Raw genomic sequence first — 9,842 nt, 5'->3', positions numbered from 1 at the left:
CTTTATGTGCTTTGTGAAATTTGAAAGTTCCAGAAAACCCCTTTGTTTCATGTACTTTTCTGTAGATGGGGTAGGAGTGAAAAATCCATCTCCTGAATGAGTTGAGACACGTGGAATTGTCTTTACCATTTTCATATAACTGAAGAGCTTATTTCAGTGAAGGGTCACTTTCTTGTTTGCATTATTAATGTGTTCTATTTTCTGTATTCTCTCAAGTTAATGGAACAAACAAAAAGTTTGTTTTAAAAAATTATACATATTGTGGTAACAGATGCTTTATAGAGGCACAAGAGGGGCCTCTGTGGGTCTGTACTATGGACACTTAATCATTCCATCTACCGCCATATGACTCCATCTACCGCCATATGACTCCATCTACCGCCATATGACTCCATCTACCGCCATATGACTCCATCTACCGCTATATGACTCCATCTACCGATATATGACTCCATCTACCGATATATGACTCCATCTACCACCATATGACTCCATCTACCGATATATGACTCCATCTTTCTATATGACTCCATCTACCGATATATGACTCCATCTACCGATATATGACTCCATGTACCACTATATAACTCCATCTACTGCCATATGACCATCTACCACTATATGACTCCATCTACCGCTATATGACTCCATCTACCACCATATGACTCCATCTATCACTATATGACTCTACCACTATATGACTCCATCTACCGCCATATAACTCCATCTACCGCCATATGACTACATCTACCGCCATATGACTCTATGTACCGCCATATGAATCCATGTACCACCATATGACTCCATGTACCGCCATATGACTCCATCTACCGCTATATGACTCCATCTACCGCTATATGACTCCATCTACTGCTATATGACTCCATCTACCACTATATGACTCCATCTACCGCCTTATGAATCCATCTACCACTATATGACTCCATCTGGTACCACTAAGGAGGGGGGGATACCTCCATAAAATGACAAAGAATGGAGCATAGCACAATTTGTTTTCTCACAAATCCAAATGGAGTCCATACAGAATTAAACCTCTATGTGCCTCCATATAAAATTGGAGACATATAGGAGCAGTGTCGGCCTTAGGATGAATGGTAGTCTGCAATATCTTCTCTTGATGCCCCTCTTATGGTGTACCATATAGTGCCCAAATAATACAATTATACAGATTTCGAATATACATACCCTTGCCGAAAGTGCCCAAATAACCTTACCAGACAGTTGCCTGAATAACTCTACCAAATCAAAGTAAGGAATGTAGCTGAATACTGTGCAGGTGCCTTTACATTGGTTGGGGGCACCAAGTGTGGGATCAGGGATGCAAGGTTGGGGGTGCCTGGATCATCAGGCCCAGTGGCGCCCCTTTAGTACTGCCAGGTGATGCACTCTGTGCTGCTGCACAGGTCAAACAAACATAAAGCCAGCCCTGATAAGAGGTACAGTATGAGCCTACAGCAGGATATGCATGCTGTATTTATCCGTACAACATGGATCTGTAATTTGGTCAGGGGTGTGAGCCCTTACATAAAAAAAACTTGCTAGCAGTTCCTCTTTCGGGTGATTAGATCATGGTGATTCTGGGGCCTATTATACACCTTGTGTACTGCTGTTTGCTTTATATAGTGCTCAGTTTGCAATTATAACAAACCTGTTTACTTAGCATAAATATTTGTAGGTGCTACGTAATGCCAGCTAACAGGTAGCTAGGTCAAGTTAGGTTCGTCTTTCCTGCGATAAAAAAAAAAACACGTAGACTTTGGTTTGACAGCTTCATCAAACAGGATATAATGTAATATTCACATTCGTAGCAAGCCGTAACTGGATATTATGACGAGCCAAAATCTAGTGGGAAAGAGTATTGCAGGAATAAGTAAGCGCCATATGTCACAAAGATTTGACCACAATGGTAAAATGACTCTCGGTGTAGATAAAATGTATTTCAATTAAGCATTTTCAGCTCCCTATTATTGTTAAATAGGTTTTTACAATATGGTAATATATGGAATATCGACTGGATATGCAATATGTGTCTGGTCAGTGGTTGGGGCCTTGACCGACAGTGAATAAAAGACACAGAAACCACTGAGCATGCTCCCTCACATTATATTACATAGTAAATGTTGCACTGTGATCAATAAAATCTGCATTCCCCATTTGCCTCAGCCTGCCTGAGTGTAGATGCTGACCATCTGCTTCCCTTTCTGACCATAATACTGTATACGTTTCCTCTGATGGCTATTCCAAGCGAAATAACAGATCATGGTACAACATATATGTGATCTAACACTGGTTACTTCTTGACCATGACAATGAGTTCAGTGTAATGCAATGGACCTCGCAGTCACCAGCTCCCAACCCAATAATCACCAAATTTCAGTCCCATAATTGGGGCAAGAGGGTTTTTGCAACATGAATGTGCAACCTATAAATCTGCAGCTACTGCATGATGCTACTATGTCAACATGACTTAAAGAACTCAGCTCAATGTCAGCTCTGACCTTTACATATATTCAACTTTTGAATGACAGAAATGTAGGCATTCCAGAGGTAGGAGAATATCGATGATTACCGTTTCAGTCTGTGCCTTAGGTAAGTCTCCCCAAAAATAAAAACCTAAGCATCAGCATAGTTTAAAGGTTCATGAGCCCTTTTGCAAAAGTGTGCAGCCCATCTGTAACTTTCAGGTGCATTGCTGCATCTTTTAACTAACCCATCAATGCAGCACTTTTAGCCAGGGGTTTTGCTTGGGTCTTAAAAGATCAGGGGCAAAAGCCTCAAGACATACTTTTATAACACTGCAGGCTTGTATACAGCAGCTCAGCTCTATGTATGGTAGTATACCTCTAAATAATGCAGTTACCAAAAGGTGGTGAGCTACCAGTTCTAAACAGTGAAAAGTGAATAGAGTACAGTTACAATCTAGTGACTTACATGTGACGTCTTCTCTGATTGGAGTCGTTCAATGTCTCTTTTCTTCTCTATTCAGGCCAAGACCGCCATGACTTTTCCTGGCCACGAATCATCTCTGCACACAAACTCACCAACCTGCTGCCACCCCCAATGCCTCAGTGCCCTCTGCACAGTAATAGTGTCCCCTTTTGTGCCCCACACAGTACTTGTGCCCTTTTTGTGCCCACAAAGTAATAGTGCCCCACACAGTAATTTGTGCCACATAGTAATACTGCTCTTCTTTGTACCCCCACACAATAATACCCCTAAAGTGATAACTGCCCCCTTTGTGCTCTTATACTGTAGAAATGCCATCTTTGTGCCCCCACAAATGATGCCCCTTTTGACCCACAGTAATTGTGCCCTTCTTTGTGCCCCCAAAATAAATAATTCCCATTTGTGCACCCCCACAAAATAATAGTGCCCCTGTCTGTACAGACAGTCTGTGGCATACGCAGCCACCCGCCATTATTTCCTGTCCCTTAATTATTTTATGCTCGACCTCCTTCACAGGGCAGTGTGCGGCAGCCTGTGCATCCTGAATCCTCTTCCTCTGTCTCCTCCTCTCTGGTGCCTCCAGGGGAGGAGGAATCAGAAGGCTGCACGCCATGCTGCGCAGGAGGGAGAGCATAAAAGAAGTAAGGCCTTTGAGTGGTAAGAGGTGCTTGTGGGTCCTTCTGGCTTAGGCGCGCAGTCTCAACTGAGACCTGCTGCGACCCCTATAACTACGACACTGCCGGTGGTTGGGCTCCCCCATGTAAAAGGGCCCGTGGTCGACACCCCCTCCTCCCGCTGGCTATGCCTCTGGACCTAAGGCTACCCAAAGATAATGACCTAAATATTTCTAGAGGCCATTGAATTACTTTTTAACCTCTTAAAGAAGTTGTCTAGTTTAGAAAACCCATATCTTTCATACACCCTATTAGAGAATTCTGAGTTACTAGAGGGGGGTGGTTCTTGTTCAGGATTTTTATCTCTTGGTCAGAGTGGAGAGCGGTTGCAAAGAGTGTCCATTGCTTTGAAAGGACCAGTCCTGTTCTGCATTACGCAGACAATTCATTCTCCTGCCGTGGTGCAGCAGGAAAATTAAACACTTTCTGGCAGATATCACAGATTATAGACGATTAGCTTATTGTCAAGGGACCTGTCTAAATTTGGATTGTCCAAAGCGGACATCCCCTTTAGGGACTGGTCTACTTTGGGCTTCCAGGACTAAGTGATTTATTTTTTTAGCTATGTGTCAAGACCCATAATTTTTTTATTTTACCGTTGCTGTACCGTATGAGGGCTCGTTTTTTGAAAGACGAGTTTAATTTTTTATTGATGCTATTTTTACGTGCATACAAACTTTTATTAACTTTTTTTTACACCATTCACCAAGTGGTATAAATGAAGTGCTAACTTTATTCTACAGGTTGTTAATATTGCGATACTATCCATATTGTTTTTATCCTGCACTATTTTGAAACCACAAAATGGTTTTTCATTGAAAAAAGGGATTTTTTTTTTATGAGACTCTTTATTTCTTCAACTTTATTTTATTTTTTTTAATTCCACTAGGGGACTTGAAGCTGCAATTTCTTGATCGCTTCTATAATGATTTGGAATACTTACATACTATTACACTGACAGGCAATCTATAAGACCATGCCTCTGGCATATATCTATGGCTGCCACAGTTAGCGTGGCTCACACTCCCTCTGTCAAACTTCTTAAATGCCTCAGTTGCTATTGACCATGGTATCTAAGGGGTTTGATGGTGGGAATTGTAGGTTTCTCTTACATCAGCCATTACAGCGGGAGACCTGCTGTCAATTATAGTTAAACTGCAACGCAGGTACAGCTACTTTGCCCACATGATTATCAGGACATACTATTATGTCCTATTGTGTTTAGAAGACTGAAATTAAGAAGTATTAGTACATCCAAATGCAGGAAGGGGATAAACCACTGTCAAAAGATTGGTAGTTTAAAAACTCCTTCACCGGGAATCAGATAAATATTTCCATCAGGAAGATCAACGCAGCTTGAAGGGACTAGATTCCTCCCCTGCGGACAAGGAGAAAAAGGAGACTTGCTTGGCGCATCAGAGGAGAGAAATGTCCAGCATCGCACTACATCATTGGGTCAGGCAGAGCAGGAGAAGGAGCATTTCCAGCACCACAGTTCATCAAAGGAATGGAGGGAGGCAGTCAGAGAAGGGAATAGTGCAGCCTACATCATCAGGGCCGTTTCTAGCTTTTCTGCTGCCTGAGGCGAAAATTGAAATGGCGCTCCCCGGATCTTCATTGACATCCCAATGGCTGTTCTACATCACTAGCAGCCTCACAAAGAAAAACCATAGCACTCATTATCCCGCTGCAGATAATACAGTGACTACAGTACTGATTAGAGGCAGAATAAACATTTACATTAAGTGACTCACAGGTGACGTCTCCATCCGATCCAGACCTCTATGATGACTTCTCCTGGCCATGGCCCATTTCTGCAGTTTTCTGCTCAGATGTCTTCAGCTTCTCACTTTTCAAACATTTCTGGACCTATAAATGAAGATAACATTTCCATAGTGCTACACACAACACCCCTATATATAATAGCACTATACACTGTACTTCAAATTCTAATAGCATGTCCCGCCATTCAGCGCTTATGCATGTAATTGTATCTGTTTCCTATATTCGCAGGTACAATTATAGTGCAAGAGGGGGAAGCGGCGGCTGGTTTTAGTGACACCGTCGCCCCCTCAGAGAGGCAGCAGGCCGCCACCTGAGGCAAGATGCTCATCTTGCCTCATGAACGGTGCGGCCCTGTACATCATGCTGCACTTAACAGTCCGCTCTAGATAGCTAAGTAAGGGAGTCTGCAGGCTGCCACTGGGGTGTCAAGTTTAGCAGTGAGGGGGGATATGTAAAGCGGAGCCTGACTGGGGTCTAAGAATGAGGGAAGCCATGCTGGTGTACTGTACTGTAGAAGAATGATGGGGGGCCATGTTGGGGACTCGCAATGAAAGTGGGAGCCATGCTAGAAACTCGGAATGAGAGTAGAGCCCTAATTGGGACCAGGAATGAAGCGCCATGCTGGGTAACAAGATTTAGAGCGGGTACCATGTTGGGGACCCAGAATTAGAGAGGGGCCATGTTGAGGACTAGGATTGAGACGGGGCCATGCTGGTTACTAGGAATAAGAGGGGAACAATGCTCGGGACTAGAAATGAGAGGGGAGTCATGCTGCGGATTAAGAATGAGAGGGTGAGCCATGCTGGAGACCAAGAATGACAGGGGGCCATGCTGGGGACTAGGACTGAGAGGGGAGCCATTCTGAGAACCATGATGGAGATGGGGAGCCATGCTGGGGACTAGAAATTAGACAGGAAGCCATGCTGGGGACTAGGAATGAGATGGGGAACCATGCTGGAGACTTAGATTGATAAGGTTATTTGTGTGCTGTTTATGTTTGCTGGCTGCATTGCACACTTTAACCTGCATTCTGTGTGCCCTTTTTTTTTTTTTTTTTTTTTAGAGGACCACCCCTATAAAAGACTATTTTCTGTGCAATATTGGAAGGCCAGCTCAAAGAGCTTAGATTGTGTAATCGTTTTTTTTTTCCTAACACAGACACACTGCAAATCATAAGGAGCTAGGGTGTGCTGCAATGAGAGCCTGCACTCCAAAAAGAAGACTCTGCAACACACTGCAATGGTAAAAGAAAGGCTGCAATAACTAGAATAGTACACTTATTACAATAGCAGTTAAACTATACACTACTAAATACTACTATCATTTATATTACAATAATTCTCAATGATATCTATATATCCATAATAATACTATTATTGCATTATTAGTGTGTATACTACACTATATTATTCTACCAAATTATATACTGTACTATAATGAGTACATGCAACTTCAGAGAAAGCTACAGAATGATGCAGTATGATAAGATGAGTTTATATTAGCCTGCATTAAGTCAGCAATACATTGCAAAAATAATATAACAGTCTGAACACAACACAAATGAAGGTTACAAAATGCCACATTATGATAAGATGAAGAAACACTACGATGAAACAAAAGATTTCTACAGATTGTACAATAGTTCAATACACCAGGAGTTACAATATGCTACAACGTGAGAGATGACAAATGCTCCAGAAGCTGCAAACCTTCAAATATGGTATGTAACACAAAAATAAATATATAATACTAGATATAATATGATAACATGCTGTAGTATGAGCATGTAATATTCTGGGGGGAAAAACAGGAAAGAAAACTGGGCAACAGGACAATAACTGCAATAACAGGACAAAAGCCTGAAGTTAACTGCACTGTTGTATGGAGCTACGAGATGTGGCAAAAGAATACTGTGTATTCAGCAATGGGAGCCTGTAATATACTGTACACCATGTGCAACACACTGCAATAATCCCAATGTCTTCAATGCAAGAAGATAAGACTATGTAACACTCAGCAATAATACAGGTAGCTGCAATGTACTGCAATATACTGCCATACTGATAGAGGATCTAATAAACTGCAATACAATAGACTACTGAAATATACTGCAGTAAGACGCTGCAATACTCTGCACAGAGGCCCCAGATCAATACAAGAACAAGACACTGTAGTAAATGCAGTGCAGGTACTGAGTGTACAGCATGACCAGCCACAGAATATCCAGTTGTGGATAGAAACCCCTGCAGTTGTTTCTTTATATTATTGCACTAACTAGTTAGTTAGTTAGTTAGTTAGTTAGTTAGGTAGGTAGTTAGTTAGTTAGTTAGTTAGTTAGTTAGTTAGTTAGTTAGTTAGTTAGTTAGTTAGTTACTTACTTACTTACTTACTTACTTATTTAGTTACTTAGTTAGTTACTTTCTTTCTTAGTTCATTACTTCACTCTATTCATTGTGTTCTGCAGCCTGTGTTACTGTATCTGTACTCTTCAGCCCTGCGCAAGACGTTTGGCAATGAGACCTGTCACTTTATGGAGTGTAAGCTCTCCAGTCTTTTGCTATTAATTATTACATCATTGTCATTAGTCCTGCATCATGGTGCATTACTGAGAACTATGTGTAACTAGTGCAGCCGTCCATTACAAAGAAACACAAATATTATACATGTACAGACTATGGCACCAACTGCAGCTGACCGTACTGAATGCTCACTTGTGCCCTGACTGACTGCATGCAGCTTGTGCCCTGCATTGACTCTGCGGTCTGTAGTGAATCTGCAGTCTGTGTCCTGCATGCAGTATATATGTGTCATGTTGTTCCCTCTATGCATTGAGTCTATCCCCTCTCTGTAGTGACTGCTGTCTGCATCTCATATGCAGTCCATATATATATATATATATATATATATATATATATTATGTTGTGCCTTTTATGCAGTCTATGCCCTCTCTGTAGTAACTGCAGTCTGTATCTTACATGCAGTCCATATATATATATATTATGTTGTGCCTTTTATGCAGTCTATGGCCTCTCTGTAGTAACTGCAGTCTGTATCTTACATGCAGTCCATATATATATATATTATGTTGTGCCTTTTATGCAGTCTATGGCCTCTCTGTAGTAACTGCAGTCTGTATCTTACATGCAGTCCATATATATATATTATGTTGTGTTCCTTTATGCAGTCTATGCCCTCCCTGTAGTGACAGCAGTCTGTGCCATACATAGACCTATGCCTGTCACTGCCTCTTATTACACTGCAATGGTTGCAATCAGGAAGTGTCAGAGATCTGCAGCCGATGTCCCGTATGTTCTGCGGGATGCAAACTGGGCAGAACCTTATTTCTTTGCAATCTCCAGGAGCCTGGCTGACGGCTCAACTTGTGGATAGAACAGCACTCAGGGCAGCAGAGGGAAACCTCAGAATACAGGGCTGAACAGAGAAGCAGGATCCAGAACAGAAGTGGTTAAATCTTCTATCTGGGGCATCGGATGCCAGCTCTGCAGCAGGGAAGATGTTTGCAGGAGGATCGCTGGAGATGGGCTTTGCAGCATATGTTGATGATATAGAAATATACAGAGGCAGGGAGGGGTAACAATGGAGGAAAGATGCAGGGATGGAGAAAGATGGAGAGAAGGTGGAAGCAGATGGGGCACAGGCACAGTGGACGGAGAGTTCCAGGGTTTTGAGAAATGCATAGAGGAGCACAGAAAACCTGGCACTGGGCACAGCAGGAGGGACTGGCAGGGTCAGGCTGTGATAATGGGCAGGAGCTCTCAGTACAAGGAGGAACTGTTACACAAGGCGCGGAAATTTCAAATATGTTTGGACAGGAAGAGAGAAAAAAAGAAGAAATGTAAAACTGCTTAACGGTTCTGAGAGATACTGGGTCCGGTCCAGACTGCAGCACCAGGGCCTGGAGCAAGGTGCCCTCTGCTGTGCCAGGGAAAAGATGCGGCGCTAATAGAAGTAACCATCTATGCCTATGTCTGTATATGTTTATGATGATGACTTTTATTATTATACTGCAGTCCATTATGTCTATATGTATATTATTATACTGCAGTCCATTATCACTCTATATGTATATTATTATACTGCAGTCCATTATCACTCTATATGTATATTATTATACTGCAGTCCCTTATGTCTCTATATGTATATTATTATACTGCAGTCCCTTATGTCTCTATATGTATATTATTATACTGCAGTCCATTATCACTCTATATGTATATTATTATACTGCAGTCCATTATCACTCTATATGTATATTATTATACTGCAGTCCATTATCACTCTATATGTATATTATTATACTGCAGTCCCTTATGTCTCTATATGTATATTATTATACTGCAGTCTATTATCACTCTATATGTATATTATTATACTGCAGTCCCTTATGTCTCTATA

This window comes from Rhinoderma darwinii, chromosome 7 (genome assembly GCF_050947455.1).
Source record: "Rhinoderma darwinii isolate aRhiDar2 chromosome 7, aRhiDar2.hap1, whole genome shotgun sequence".
Classification (NCBI taxonomy): Eukaryota; Metazoa; Chordata; class Amphibia; order Anura; family Rhinodermatidae; genus Rhinoderma; species Rhinoderma darwinii.
Note: the sequence above shows the minus strand (reverse complement) of the source record.